General features: G+C 46.7%; 1 protein-coding gene across 1 annotated transcript in view; it reads left to right on the forward strand.

The window, feature by feature from the left end:
- Positions 1 to 10,074: 10,074 nt before the first annotated feature.
- SGCD (sarcoglycan delta) overlaps positions 10,075 to 16,011 on the forward strand; it is a gene marked incomplete at its 5' end in the record, with an annotated part of 735,784 nt that continues 729,847 nt past the window's right edge. Inside the window, one exon of the mRNA XM_081092161.1 lies at positions 10,075 to 11,200. The remainder of the gene's footprint in view (positions 11,201 to 16,011) is intronic.

The following is a 16,011-nucleotide window of genomic DNA, read 5'->3' on the forward strand; positions in this document are numbered from 1 at the left end:
CTTGAGCACTTACTCACTTTCTGGCAATACGAGATGCCCTGGAATAATTTTGTGCATTTCCTGTCACAGTTCTAGAATCAGCCATTTCTCTAAGGGGCTCTAGTTCCTTTTTGGGGAATTGGTATTAGATAGTAAGATCTGGATGCTAGGTGTACTCATTGTTACTGAGTTGCCATTGCTTTCAGGCCTTCTCCAACAACAGAGCAAAGAAATATATGTGTGTATTGTTATATTATAAATCAGAAGACGCCTTAATCAATAAGCTAAATTTATTTGGAGTCCTTTTCATTTCGCTAGCGCTAGCGGGCCCAGAGGAAATCTTGCTTCTCAAGTTCTGGGGCCCAGTATGGTGGAAGTCTTCCTTATTTATATGTTTTTCAGCTCTTTGTCTCCGAAATTTGGAATGAGACTTCTGGACCTTCTTAGAAAAAGTCCTGTGTGCTGGGACAGGGCCGTGAGACCATATCTCAAGGCCTGGCCCGGCGCCAGCACTGACAGCTCTGTCTGGGGCATAGCTTATGGGCTCTCTGGATGGGAGTAGTCTTATTTTTCTCTATTATTTAAGCAAGCAAATGTTTACAGAAGCCAGAATAGCAGGGTTAAATTTTAAACAGCAGTTTTTACCCAACATGGAGGTTACTATGCTTCAGTATATTAACCTGTGTATGTTCACATATTTATAATTATTTTGATATATACTCATCTGTATTGGTATTAAACTAAACATGTGTTCACACTGATATTTCCAATGCTAATCCGTTACCACATGCATTGTAGGTTTCTCCCATTTCTTTTAAAATATGTTTGTATTAATTTTTAGAGAGAGAGGAAGGGAGAGGAATAGAGAGATAGAGACATCGATGAGAGAGAAATGTCTTCGATCTGTGATCTGCTGCCTCCTGCACGCCTCCTTTTGGGGACTGAGCCTGTGACCCCGGCATGTGCTCTGACCAGGAATCAAACTGGTGATCTCTTGGTTCCTGGGTCAACGCTCAACCACTGAGCCACAGCTGGCGGCTTTCGTCCATCCTTATTTGAAACTTCCCACCCCAAGAGTGAGACACCTGACTCCCACCATCCACCAATCTTTTAGATAATTTTCAATTCCAGGATACGTGTACTTTGGTTTCATGATTGTTAACTTCTATCCCTCATGAGAAACAACTTGGCCAAGTAGAGTACAGTTCTGTGTGCAGATCCTTTTGCCTTTAGTCTTTCAGAATTCACTCACTTCTGGGTACTTAAGTCAGCACCTTTTTTACCCACTTTCTTCAGTGAGGATGTTTCATACATTTGTAAAACAGTTAGATTCTCTTGTCATTGTCTTCATTCCTTCCCGGGAGTGCCCAACCTTTTAAATGATTTTTTAACTTGCATACATTAAGGTTCACTCTTTGTATTGTAACATTCTATGGTTTTTGACAAAATTATAGTGTTAATTTATCTACCAGTACAGTATCCTACAGAATAGTTTCACTTCCCTAAAAATCCCCTGTGCTTCACTGCTCAGTCCTCCTCTCTGTACCCTCCCCCTAGGAAAGCCCCTGGCAACCACTCATCTGTTTACCATCTCAATAGTTTTGCCTTTTCCAAAACGTTACTTGTAAGGACTCCGATAGCAATGTGTCCCTTTTAAGCTAGCTTCTTTCACTTATCAATATGCACTTAAGGTTCATCTGTGTCTTTGCATAGCTTGATAGTTCATTCCTTTTAATTGCTGAGTACTGTTGTTGTATTCCATATATTGCATGGGTATGCTATAGTTGGTTTATTCATTTACCTATTGAAGGACATCTGCAAAAATCTGCTTCCAGATTTTGGCAATGAATTAAATTGTGATAAACATCTGCCTGCAGTTTTTGTGTGGAGATGTCTTCAAATCAATTGGGTAAATACCTAGAAGAGTACAGTTTCTCAATTGTATGCTAAAAGTATCTTTAGCTTTTAAGAAACAACCAGACTGTCTTCTAAGTGGCTGTACCTTTTTGTATTACCATTAGCAATGAATCTGAGCATTCTTGTGGCTTAAAATCTTCACCAATAATTGGCATTGGCATTCTTTGAGCCATTTCCATGGGTGTGTAGTGATTAAATTAGTTTTTTTATTTAGTTATCATATTCCGTGAAAAAATATCACGCATCAAAAAACATATGCGGAACTATGACTGAATAGTTTTTGTTGTTAGATTCTTTCCTTTCTAAAATACGTTTTTTTCACCACCAAAACTTGGCATTTATCACATACTTATCCTAAGAATTATTATTACGAGCAGTTTATTGGTTATTTACTTTAACTTTGGATTGAAATTTAATCTAGACTCTACTGCTTGTCATCTTAAGACTGTGGATGAATCATGAACTTGCCTTGCTCCAGTTTCCTGGTCTTTAAACAGGGACAGTAATGGAACCCGGATGGAAGGTTATATGAATTCAGTGAGCATCTGCATGAGAGCATCTAGCACAATGCCTGGAACATGGCAACTACATGGTGTGTGGACGAAAAAAGGGCCACATACTCACCTGACTAACTCGGAAGGCCTGCATGGCGGCCTTGCAAACTCAAGACACCTAGAGTAGCCACAAAGGAGGGTCTGAAATGAAAAGCCTTTAATTAAAGAGCAGTTGGTAGTGGGTAGTTATGTCCTAGGCCAATATTTTCCTTGACAAAGGTCAACTTAGATCTTTACTGAGCCTATTGTCTTTGCATCTAAGATAACGTATCTGTGAAATGTCAGAGTAACTGGTAACTTCCCTTTTTCCTCAGGGCACAACCAAATGCCCTGGGCGCCAGGACGGAGACCATAAATTCCTTCATTGTTAATTGTTAACTGTTAACTATGCTGTACCCACCTCAGTAAAAGAAGTATGTATCTCTCATTTTACTTTTTATCCAATCCCAGAGGTTCTTCTCTTGCCCACCACCACTTTGCTTTCTACCACCTCCCTAATCTATCACCAATGGATTCATATAATCCACATATGTCTCCTCCTTTGACTGTAATATATAAAACAAGGTGAAAAACAGCCATTTTCTGGAGCATTATCCCAATATGTTGAGATTCTGCTTCCTGGCATTGGTTGACAGTTAGGCTCAAATAAACTCACAAAAAAATCTTTACAGGTTTGAATTTCTTAAGTTAATAGGTGTTATTGTATTGTTGTTACTCTATTGCAAGGGTGGGGAACCTTTTTACTGCCAAGGGCCTTTAAATATTTGCGACATCATTCTCAGGCCATTCAGAATTATCAGCTTAAAAATTAGCCTGCTATATTTGGTCAAACATTTAATTAACTCACCCCTAATGCATTGGCAGGGCCAGATCAAATGATTTCACTGGCCTTATATGGCCAGGCCAGACATTACCCACCCCTGCTCTATTGCTACTGCTACTGCTATTACTAGTATACTACTACTAGTTATTTCTTGGAAACCATATACTTCCAGTCCTTCCCTTTTGAGCTGCGCTGATCTTCTTCACCCAAGCTTGGCTCACAGAGATAGAATAAACACACTTCACGTTCATTACATTCCCCGCAGCATGATATTTCCCCTACTCCGAAGAGCATGTGGAATAGATATTTGCAAAGGTAACCCAAGTGTTACAACTCATTGGCTTCCTGTTATTTCTTGTATTACTAATAAGCTCTCACATTTGTTCGGTGCTTTCGACTTTACATAGTGCCAGCTTTACCAATGCTATTTCATTTGCTTCTTTAAATGGCTTTCTGAGGTAGGCAGGGCATGCTTACCAGACCCCGGTTTTGGGGAGGCGAAACGTGCTCATGGTTGTATAACTAGTAAAGGCAGAGCCAGGGGGCGAGGCCAGGCAGTCTGAATCCCAACTCAGTGTTCTTTCCAGGAAACTGGGCACAGAGTGAGTGTTCAGATAGATGTGCCTGGGACATTCATTAGTCCCCATTATTTCTGCTCCATCCGTGCAGGTACTTGGGCAGCAAGGATCTTTTTTTTTTTTATTTATTTAATATATTTTATTGATTTTTTTACAGAGAGGAAGGGAGAGGGATAGAGAGCCAGAAACATCAATGAGAGAGAAACATCGATCAGCTGCCTCCTGCACACTCCCCACTGGGGATGTGCCCGCAACCAAGGTACATGCCCTTGACCGGACTTGAACCCGGGACCCTTGAGTCCACAGGCCAACGCTCTATCCACTGAGCCAAACCGGTTCTGGCGGATCTTTTTTAAAAAGATATTTTTATTGATTTCAGAGAGGAAGGGAAAGGGAGATAGAGATAGAAACATCAATGATGAGAAACACTGATCTACTGCCACACGAGGGATCTAGCCCACAACCCGGGCACAGGCCCTGACCCCGGGAATCAAACCGTGACTTCCTGGTTCATAGGTCCATGCTCAACCACTGAGTTAAGTAGGCTGGGCAGCAGGGATCTTTAAAAGGGGCTCACTTGAACTTTAAGATTCTAAACCAGCTGTAATGTCCAAATCCTCGTACCACCTTGGTGATCTTGATATCTTCCATGTGAGCTAGCCTGTGTGTACTGAGATCTTCAGTGCCACTTCTGAAGCATTTCCTTGCTCATGTTCAGGAGTGTAGTAGCCACATTTCTGCACTCTTTCTGAGACTTAACTTACCTCCCACCCCCTTCGTATCTCATTCACAGGGCTAAGCACCTAGCAGCTTCGTTGCTACTATGACTACACTGTACTAGTTGTGTCTGATGGTCCAGGGGTGGATATTTACCAATGAGATACCTTCTCCTGGTAAAAAGACTCAAAGCACAGAGACAGCTAATTAATAATTGCATGTGCGCCCTAGCCAGTTTGGCTCAGTGGATAGAGCACTGGCCTGTGAACTGAAAGGTCCCAGGTTCAGTTCCGATCAAGGGCACATACCCGGGTTGTGGGCTCGATCCCGACTGGGGGACTTGCAGGAGGCAGCCAATCAATGATTCTCTCTCATCATGGATGTTTCGATCTCTCTCCCTCTTCCTTCCTCTCTGAAATCAATAAAAATATATTAAAAAACAACAGCACAGAATTGCATGTGGAATGCATGGGAGAGACATTACGTGCCCTAAGAGAAGTAGAGAGAGAGGTCTTTTACAGCAAGAGAGGAAAGAAGTAGAAACATTGTAAGACAACGAGATGAAAAAGAGATACAGAGATAGAGAGAGAAAAAGAATGTATGAAATCTAGCAGGATTACATTCCTGCCTTCTAGCTTCTTCCAGAGATCTTGCTTCATTACTTTCCAAATGTTTGAGTCTCTTGATTATTTAAAATCAATTTCCTGCCCCACCCCCAAGCTCGCTTAGGTAGGTGTTTGTTACCCTGACAAACATGCACCCTAATTTACATAGGGAGTGAAATTCTCCGGATGCAGAATTTACTTTTGAGCTTTAGCCAATGTAGCTTTCAACAGCAGCATTAGCTTTCAAGTGTGATGGGCCACCACTGAGTCCGTTTGTGAATTCTGCACAGCAAGGGGTACTCCAACTACTCAGTATTTCCACCTTGATGTGAACAACCCTTCACAGCATCCCAGGATCTTAGCACAAGGGGGTCCTTATCAAATCAGCTATTTCAATCCTCTGCTCCAATCAGAACTCTGTCCTTCCATGTTCCATCAAGTTTTGTCTTGAAATCTTCCATGGCTGGGAAGCAAAGCATAGACTTAGGAGTAAAACAGGATTTTGTTCAAAACCTGCTTTGGAACTTTCTAGCCTTAAAATCTTGGACACATTTATTATCTGTGTGTGGGCCTTCCTTTCCTCATTTGCAAAATGCGGATTAAATTTGTTCACCTTATGGATTTTGTGAAATAAGGTATACATAACACCTGCTACAGTTCCTAGCCCATAGTAGATGCTCAACAATTTTGTCCACTCTCAGCCTTTTCAGGCAATTCATCAATCATTCTTTACGCTGAAATAAGGATTCCTACCTGTGTAGTCTGTAGCAGTCCTAATGTAAAATAGAAAAGGCAGTCATGGTGACTGAACCTGAAAGCCCGAGATGAAGTCCTAGATTCACAGCTTTCTTGTGCACTCTGGGATACGGGAATCTGCAGTAATTTCCAGATTCCTTTAAAATGAGGATTTGCACTGGTGGACATTTGAGCTCTCTTAGCAGTATGAAATATTGTGACTTTAATATTCACACTTTAGGTTTTGACTTTACATTAAATAAATCATAATACTCTCCACTCTATAGTTGTGTTGGTTGGGGAGCAATAGTACTTTTGCATTCTTTGTGTTATATTTCTTGTGGCAGGGAAACGAGTGCCCCTAAAAGAAGCCAGAACCCTCATGCACTGTCGGTGGGAATGCAAACTGGTGCAGCTACTGTGGAAATCAGTATGGAATTTCCTCAAAAAGTTAAAAATGGAACTGCATTTTGACTCAGTGATCCCATTTCTGGGAATATATCCTAAGAATCTTGAAACACCAATCAGAAAGAATTATGCACCCCTATGTCCATAGCAGTGTTATTAACAATAGCCAAGAAGCCCATCAGTAGATGAGTGGATAAAAAAGCTGTGGTACATGTACACAATGGAATATCATGCAGCTGTAAAAAAGAAGGAACTCTTATCATTTGCAACAGCGTGGATGGACCTGGAGATTATTATGCCAAGTGAAATAAGCCAGTCAAAGAAAGACAAATACCATATGATCTCACCTATATGTGGAATATAATGAACAAACCAATCTGACGAACAAAATAGAATCAGAGGCATGGATACATGGAACAAACCGACGGAGATCAGAGGGGAGCATGATGGGGGGAGAGGGAACTGGATAAAAGAAGTGAAGAGAGTAGCTTAAGAATATAGGAGGTGAGTAAAGGAGGGGGAAATGGGGGACATCTGTGATAGTGTGAACAATAAAAAAAGAAACCATTTCGAATTTTAGAGAGATATAATTGCCAAGTATCTCTGTGTACTCAGAAAAAAACATTCCTCACTATAAGTAATCAATCCTAGTTCTTCCCTCTCCTTGGTCAGCAGCCCTGGTCCCAGAAATGAAGAGTTAAGAGAAACTGTCTTCCTTTCATGTCAGATTTGCACTAATTTGCCTTAGTCATTTCTTCATTTATTTTCCTCCTCTAATAATCCGAGTTAACTATTCCACAGCTTTTCTTCAAACTCAAGTCCCCAACGTTTGGAATTTTGTAAAACAATAAAGATGAACTCTATTGGAAAATAAGATGCTGGCTGACAGGGGAACATTTGGGATGCATGATTGTTTTAGAACAATACCCCATTGATCTTGCTTCAGGGAACTGGAGTTTTGGCCACTTGTTTTCTTGGCTTAGTCTTTTCCTACACTCCAAATTTCTTTTCCTTCTTCCCCAGCCTGCCCCCAATCCCTGGCTTCCATCCATTTATGCATTCAATAATTGATTCACTCCTCCTGGAATACTTACTGAGTTGCTACTACATACAAAACTTTCTGTTAACTTCTGGCCTATATTTCAGTGATAAAAAAAAATCAACTTTTACTTCAAGGAATTCAGTCTAGTAGAAGAGGTAAGATAGATATATGCAACCAAAACCTCAAATGGAAAGACTTACTAGCACAACTCAATATTTTTCAAACCACAAACTTCAGCCCATTAGCAGGTCACAGAACCAATTAGTAGGTCATGACCAGTACATTTTAAAATAAATAAAATAAATTGAATAGAAAATATTGAAGTAAATCACAGATAAGCATATGTGGTATTCTGTGCAACTTTTATGTAAGTAAGTTATAATTTAGTGTGTGTAGGAATGGTGTAATATAAAACATTTTTTAAAAATATATTTTTATTGATTTCAGAGAGGAAGGGAGAGAGCTAGAGAGATAGGAACATCAATGATGAGAGAGAATCACCGATTGGCTGCCTCCTGCATGTCCCCTATTGGGGGAGATCGAGCCCACAACCCGGGCATGTGCCCCTGGCTGGAATCAAACCCGGGACACTTTAGTCCACAGGCTGATGCTCCATCCACTGAGCCAAACCAGCTAGGGCTAAAACATTTAAACAAATACTTTTATTGATTTCAGAGAGAGGAAAAGAGAGGGAGAGGGAAATAGAAACATCAATGATGAGAGAGACTCATTGATGGGCTGCCTCCTGCATGCCCCAAACTGGGGATTGGGCCTGCAACATGAGCATGTGCCCTGACTGGGAATCGAACCTTGACCTCCTGGTTCATAGGTCGATGCTCCACCACTGAGACATGCTGGCCGGGCTAAAATTTTTTGTTTTACTATGCATCACACTCAAAAGTTTGACGAACGCTAGCTTAGGACAGAAACAGATAGAGAAATGCTTCTGAAACTTAATGTGTAATGTGAATCAATTAGGAATCTTGTTAAGATGAGGCTTGCCCCCAGTTGGTCCAAGATGGCTCCTCAGATTCTGTTTCTAGCAAGTTCCCTGGTGATTCTGTGGCTGCTGGTCTGCAGAAGGAGGTAGAGTGTTTCCAGTGGAAGACCTGAGGAATCCCTTGAACATTTATTTGTGACTTCAAGAGTCTCCAAGGAATAAAAGAAAACAACATTTTTCTTTCCCTTTCTGGGCGTCGCTTTTGTTTGAGAAAAATCTTAAACCTAACCCAGTTTTCTCCAAAGACTGTTGCTGTCCAGCTCCCAGGTGCTGAATGTTGAAATCAAGGGACCAGATAAGCTTAGGATCAGTTATTGGCAAAAGCTCCACTGTTGTCTCTGAGGTTAGCACACGGTTTCCCGTCGGATCTCAGGCATGCATGCCTTTCCTTACAGTGCCCCTGCAATCAGCGGCAGAGTGCGTCCTAAAACGCAGACTCTTAAGAACAGGGACAGAAGAGTTTCATTTCCTTCAGCCTTACCAGCCAGTACATTTCATCAGACTTCTATCACCACCATCCCAGTAGCTGCCTTGACCTAATGTTTTCTCTGCCTGTAATTCCTGTCCTTTCTTCCCTCCCCCTCCTTCATTTCCCCCCTTTCTAATCCATCCTGTACAGGGACATATTGCTCATCCTAAAATGAAGCTTTCATTATTTTTCCTTTTCTGCTTAAAACCGTTCCACCTAGGCCCGTGGTCGGCAAACTGCGGCTCGCGAGCCACATGCAGCTCTTTGGCCCCTTGAGTGTGGCTCTTCCTAAGCCTTAGGAGTACCCTAATTAAGTTAATAACAATGTACCTACCTATATAGTTTAAGTTAAAAAAATTTGGCTCTCAAAAGAAATTTCAATCGTTGTACTGTTGATATTTGGCTCTGTTGACTAATGAGTTTGCCGACCACTGACCTAGGCAAAAACCTCTGCTCCAAACTTGTTTGCAGTTCCTATAACATGCCTTTCTTCATCTTTCATAGTGACCGCTGCTCTCCCTTCCCTGGGATGATCCTGCTTTTCCAGAGATCAGAGTCCTGCCTACTTTCTAGGATTTAGCTTAAATCCCACTTCTTTCATGAAGCGTTTTGTGGGACCCCCAGAGGGAAGGAACCTCACTCCCCTTCTGCTGATGGCTCACCACAATCGTGCTGAGCATGATCTGCTACTCAGGACCAGGCTGTGTCTAACCAAACTGGCTGCATGTCTTCTCTGGGTTTCGGTTTCCCCACTAAGATAATAACAAGATTGGAGACGAAATCTGTAAGGGACTGCACATGGGGCCCATCCTGACTTTTGCTAGCCTATAAGTTTCCTTAGAGATCTCATTTTCTATTCTTGAGATTTTAGAAAATGTAATCACTGTTTCTTGCTAGTATTGAACTATTACCCATCTTTTGAAGTGTCTTCTAATTTTGAAACTCTCATTTGTATTTGTCTTTCTTATTCCTATCAGGAAGGAGCCTCATTTTATGGTAGAAGCAAAGGAGGCCCAGGGAGGGCCTGCCTAAGGCCACGCACAGCCGAGAATACAACACAACTCCTAACCTGCGAGGGCCGGCTGGTCCAGGGCCTGGCATCGCTCAGAGTGAGTGCTCACTAATTACTTGTCAATTGATTGGAGGTTGTCAGGCCCATCTTGCAAGACAACTCATTTCTCCCTGGAAGGAGGAGCCCTTTGGAGTCTGTTGGTTAACGGGAAAAGTGCTTACTCGGGGAGGAAGGCGGGGCAAGCCGGAACCAGCTCTCGCTGAGAATCTGCAGACTTCCTCACTCGGTGTTTCCGAACCCCATTCTTCGCAGGGGAGAGGTGAGGGGGTTCAAGGATACTTGCAACCTGTCCCTTTGGTGGAGGCATGTAGCTGCCTCCAGGGCTGCTCGGGACTGATCCTGCGGAGTGGAGCGCCCCCCACCCCCACCCCTGCCTCGCTCAGGCTCCCTCTGCTCTGCAAAGGGAGGGGGAAGCTGGGGCAGCCTTGCACACTAGTCTTCCCGGAGCTGCAGAGAGGAGCCCTGCGCCCTCGGGAGCCTCTCAGGCGGCGGCTTCCCCTGGCTGCCCCCGTGAGCGGGCTCTCCCCGCCACCCCGCCCGTGGCTCCCCTCGCTCCCTCCCTCCAGCCCCGCCGGCCGGAGCGCGCACACCGGGGCTCCGGCACGTGGGCGCGCGGGAGGCGGCGGCAGCTGCTGCCGCTGCGCTGCCTGAGCCCAGCCAGAGCCGGCGAGATCACCCTCCATGCTGCGGGCTCTGCGGCCACCTTCCGCTCAGCTTCTGGCCCAAGCCCAGCCCGGCGAGCAGGCGAAGCAGCGGAGGGGAGGAGGACAGGGCCTGGAGGAGGGGCACGGAGGGCTGGGGCGAGCGGGGCTTTGAACGAGAGGTGTCCGCCATCGGGAGGAGGCAGCCTGCTCTCTCCATCGGTCTCGGCTCCAGCCGTTGCTGGGGCTTCCAGGCATGTGGATGTGGCTGCGCTCCTAGGCGGCAGCCCGCGGAGGCTTCCCGAAGCCGGTTGGCCCACGCCTGCCCCAATTCCGCGGGGCAAGTCCCTTGTCTATTCTGACGCGCCCGGCAGCTCGAGCCTGAGCGAGCGCGAAGTCCAAAGTCCGCCCCCAGCGCAGCCAACTTCCCTGGGAGCCCCTCTCCCTGCAGCAGCCTGCGCCAGTCCTGGGAGCAATGCGCCCCCAGCCGGGCGGCGCGCCCTCTGCCAACTCGCCACCCATGGGATTGACTGCCCTCGGCTGCCCCGCTTGGAGCGCGTAGCCTCCGCCGCGTGGCTGGGGAGAGGAGCAAGGCGTTTGGAGGATCCCGTGCGGGTCAGTCTGCGGGGGTGCCCTGCGGGGGCAGCATCAATACCCAGGGTGAGTAGCCTGGTTGTGGCGGCGTCTTTCCCCCACAGCTTGGAGCTTGCATGGATGGCAGGGAGGCGGGAGAAAGTTGAGTCTCCTTGCACCACCTATTCTGGGTTTCGGCAGCAGAACGCATTTGTTCCCCTAAGCCAGTTGCCTTCGGGACTTCCCTGAAAGCCTTTCATTCCAAACCAAAGAGGGAGACTTCTTCCGCCTCCCAAGGAGATACAGGCTCCGGGGAGCAGATCACTGACTGCTCCTCGCCAACAGGCTATTTGGGGCTTGCCAGCCGCCCGCATTTTAAGCAGGCACCCAGCGTAAGCGCTTGGAGATCCGCAGCCACCTGGGCGCGCTCTGGGCAGCCGGGCTCCTAGGGAAGGCTGAGCGCTACTTCATTAAAGAGAAGTGACTGTTGAAATATTAAGGAAGTGTGCATGTGTGTGATTGCGTGCAGGAAAGGTAGCCACAGGAGGAGGCGCGAGTGAAATTTATATGTCGCTGATGGATCAGGTTCTCTGGGCGTCCAGCTCCACGGTGCGGGTTTGGGGGCGCATGATCTAATAGGGTCCAACAGGTGGCCTGCTCGGGCCGGTACTGGGGCGGGGAAACCACTTCCTACCCAGGGCCCAGGCTGCTGCCTCTTCTAGGGGCGCATCTGAACATGGGTAAGGAAATGAGCGCTCTGCTCTCAGGCCTGATTTGGGGTGAGTGTGTGAGGCATCCAAATGCCTCCTGTCGGGAAACAGCGGCCTCATTGTGTATCTGACTGAGGTTTCAACTTGCAGGCAACTGAGGGGCCATTCAGCTGCAGCGAGGCGGACTTGGCAGGTCCTCAGATGCAAGCCCCAGCCTTCTTCGAGGTCCCTGGTGGCAGGGATTCCAGCTCCCCGGGCTGGGCTCCTAGCCAGACCTCAGCATTTTGCTTCTGTATTCCACCAGGGGAGGGGGAGTTGCCGGAATACCAGGAGCTGTGGCCCGAGTTTATTCTTCTTTACCTGCCTCCAGCACTTTTCTCCTGAGACTCAGATGGAGGAGTGGGGTGTCTGTGTGAAGGGTGTGTACACGTGGTGTGCACACTGGAGTGTGGGGACAGGTCGAGTTTGAGAGCTGGACGGAAAGAGACTAGAGAGAGACCAAGAGGTTAGAATTAGGAGAGGGTGTGGCTCTATTTCAAAAAGTTTCTTCTGAACTCACCATCCTCAGGTGATTTTTGAGTTCGAAATACCCTGGTCCTGTACCAGATGGCACTCCAACGTAGCATCTTCCCGGGCCTGCTGCATAATTCCTCCATCCCTCCATCCCACTGCTCACCTGTAGATCTGAGGACAGATATCGCTGCTCCTGGCAGAAGCTCTGATCTTTCTATAATAGAGGTACTTAGAGATGGGTGTCAAGTTGGAAGATGGAAGAGCAGCTGGGGATGTGTGTGGGGGGAGGGGGAGTTATCTGGAGGCTGCATGCATAGGGAGCTGTTGGTTTTTACTACACGGTGTTTTGAGGAGGTTTATTGGCTTTGACACGCTTGATGGTGATGTTGAGACGCTAAATCTTTTCCAACACCCCCTTGGCACCATCACACCACTGCCTCCCCATGGTGCAGAGAGCTGTGTGTACTATGGAAACAAAGTGATGGTCCCTCCAAAATGCAGAAGAACCCTGCACTGCTAGCACTTGGCCCAGTGGCTTCCCCTCCAGGGGGGGCTCTGGGTACTAGAGTTGTTTGGCCTCGCTGTTTCTTTTCCACGGTGCAATTTGCTGCTGTGTCTTTTCAGCCATGATTTAGTTTCCATCCCCACCAGGGACCTTCATCACTCGGGTCCTCTGGCAGCAGATCATCAAGAACGTATAAGGAGAGTGAGCCTCTTGACTTGTAGAGGGCGCTAGCTGAGTTAGCATGGGGCACACACATGCTTGGCGGGAAGATTGGCCCTGGAGGCTCCTTGTTGGAAAGGGAGCCAGGAGCTGGGGCGTCCAGAGGAGAAATGGGCAGTGAGGTCTTGTGTATGACAGAGAGACAGAAAGACAGAGACAGATAGATGTACAGAGTCAGACAAGGACAAAACGCAGGGAGGGCAGGATCAGACACAGAAAGACAGAGACACACAGAGTCAGAGCAAGAGGGTCATCAGGGAGACAGATACACACAGAGGCAAAAAGAGAGAAGGAAAGCCATAGGGTAGAGGGGCCAAGAATAAGAGGAAGAGGCCCAGGAGAGAGAAGTGGAAGGGAGGGAGAGGAACCTGAAGGCGAGTGAGAAGAAAGTAAAGGGAAAGGAATGGGAACAAGGTGGAAGTCAGTGGGGAGGGGAGAAAAGGTGGGCGAACAGGGGAGACAGAGGAAGCGGAGTGTATTTAATTTGTATAAACCACATGGCCATTCTAAGGAAGTCGATAGAATCCACATCCTTAAGTAGCCAGCCCTTGCAGAGTGTTTGTTTCTCTGGGGAGTCGTGAATTAGGCAGAAATTGGACACCTGCTTGGAGCCCAGCTGCATTGGAGATGGCAAGAATGTAAGAAGTTGGCATTCTTGGGAAATGCACAGATGCACAAGTTCATTTGCCTTCCCTGTTTTTTCCTGGGTAAACCCAGGACTGGCGAATTAGGGGAAGGGTTGCTTTATTAACCATACTTGTCAGTGATTCTCTGACCCCTGTTTAGGTAGCTTCTGAGCTGGACTCACTCCCCTGGGAGTCTGATCCAACAGGGACAGGAATGTGCCACTGAGTATCCCAGTAGATTCTGAACCGATTGTCCCTGATCCACACTTTGATAAACACGGAAGAGACGGCATAACACCCGTCTGTAATTTGTTCTCATATTTCCTCCCGAGAGATGTAGGTTCCACCTCCGCTGGTATTCCATCCTCCCCAGAAGAGCTCATTTCTTGTGGCTTTCTCTCTTGATAAAAGGACAAGCCCAAGGATTGCTCAGCCAGGGTTACCTTTCCGTGAGCCTCATTAATCACAGCAGCTCCGGGGGACAGCAGACAGCTCTTCTGGTTGACCTTGTCAGGGGTGTCCACGACTAACAGGTATCGAGCGCTCAGCAGGCCACTGTCCTGGGCGTTCTTTATTCCGGGGCCTATTTAACACTCACAAAAACGATGCCACAGGCACCATTATCAGCATCTGCATTTTATACTTTAGGAAGCTGAGACTTAGAGAAATGATGATACTTGTCCCAGAGAAATAATATTAGTTGTTCATGGCCCAGCAAGTGGAAAGCAGCAGTGCTGAAATTCAAAACCAGGTTGACACCAGGGGTCTAAGGTTCTAATTACACACCATGCAGGCTCCTAAGCCTAGCACTCCATTCTAGACGGATGGAGCCGGCAAGCCTTTGAGATCTTGTCCAAGCACGTTCTCTCCCAACTTTATCAATTGAGGAAAATGAGAAGCGGCTGAAGAAACTGAGAAGCGACTTGCCAGAGATCCTTCTGTCACTGGGTGCCAGAAATGGGACACGTGCCCTGATAGCTTGAGGCCCCTTCTAGCCTCGTCCCAGCCACACCAGTGAGGATCATGTCTGGCTGATTGTCAAAGTCACTTAGTCAAGTTCCTGGACCCCACTGGAGGCTTACTGAATCTTGGGGCAAAGAGCCCAGCTGCCTGTAATTTTAGTCCCTGCCTGGAGTCGGCATCTGCACATTACCTTTTGCCCCAGTTACTCTGTAGTTCCTGATGCTCTGGATCCCTTTCAAACAGCTTCAGGAGGCAACTCCAAGCCCCCCCTGCTCCCAGCAAAATACACACCCAGAAAAGTAGTACACCCTGTATGCTGCAGCCCACGCCGATGTAACGCGGGTGAGGAAACAGCTGGTCAACCCAGAGGCAGCTTTGAAAGCTCTTTGCGAGGTGTAGTAATCACAGTGGTGTTTGTTATACTCGGTTTTTCCTGTGCCAAGTCGGAGAGCATTTAAGGAAACATCAAATGCTCCTTCAATGCATCAGCGTCGGTATTTGTACAAATACTTGACACAAAGTGACAGACACCAGGAGCCAGGCCGATGTGGGGCTGTGTCCAAAGTGTCAGCTCCGTCTCCCAATTTAGTGGATCTAGCTGTGGTGTCAGAAAGACCCTTCCCTCCCCTTGGTTCTCACGCTTCTGACTCCCCTCAGAATCTGTCAGCGCCTCCTTCCGCAGGTGACAAGGAGCCACTGCACGCACTCTTGTCTCTTTCTGGCCCACTTACATTGTTTTCCCGGTGACTTCAACATCTTTTCCCTTCCATGTCGTTGAATAGTGGCCAAAGGTGCCAGACATCTGGTCCAGGACACTGTTTTGTCATCTTTCCCTTTTCGGATCCAAATTTGTGTTCTGAATCTGTTGCTTTTAACCCCGACCTCTTATTCAGAGATGGTAATTGAGCCTTAGGTACCTTTGATAAGCAACTGGGAAAACACGTGCTTTAAGTAATGACAGTCATTTATGAGTAGATTGCAAACCGAGGGATAACTTAGGTTCACAATGTCTGCACCTTTAATACGCTGGGACCTTTTCGCCATTTCAGTGGAAGAAGGCTAGTTTTCTGGCCTGGCTGGCGGTGGAGAAGTGGTGAAGACTTGGGCTCTGAGTGCAGACAACTAGCGGTCAGTGCCTGCCTCCACCTGCTAGCTGTTAAAATGTTGGTCTGGTTATTGAACGTCCCCAAGTCTCCATTTCCTCACCTGGACGTTGAAGAAAAGGACAGGGTGCCCCTTCTGTGTTTGCTGCCAGGACTCGCCTTGATCAGTGACTGAAGTACTGAGCATGGTGCCCAGCATGTGGAAAGGACTCACTGGTTCTTTAGTGTTTGTGAAGCATTTGCCGTGTGCCGGGCCCCA

Source organism: Myotis nattereri, assembly GCF_964212035.1.
Source record: "Myotis nattereri genome assembly, chromosome: 5".
Classification (NCBI taxonomy): Eukaryota; Metazoa; Chordata; class Mammalia; order Chiroptera; family Vespertilionidae; genus Myotis; species Myotis nattereri.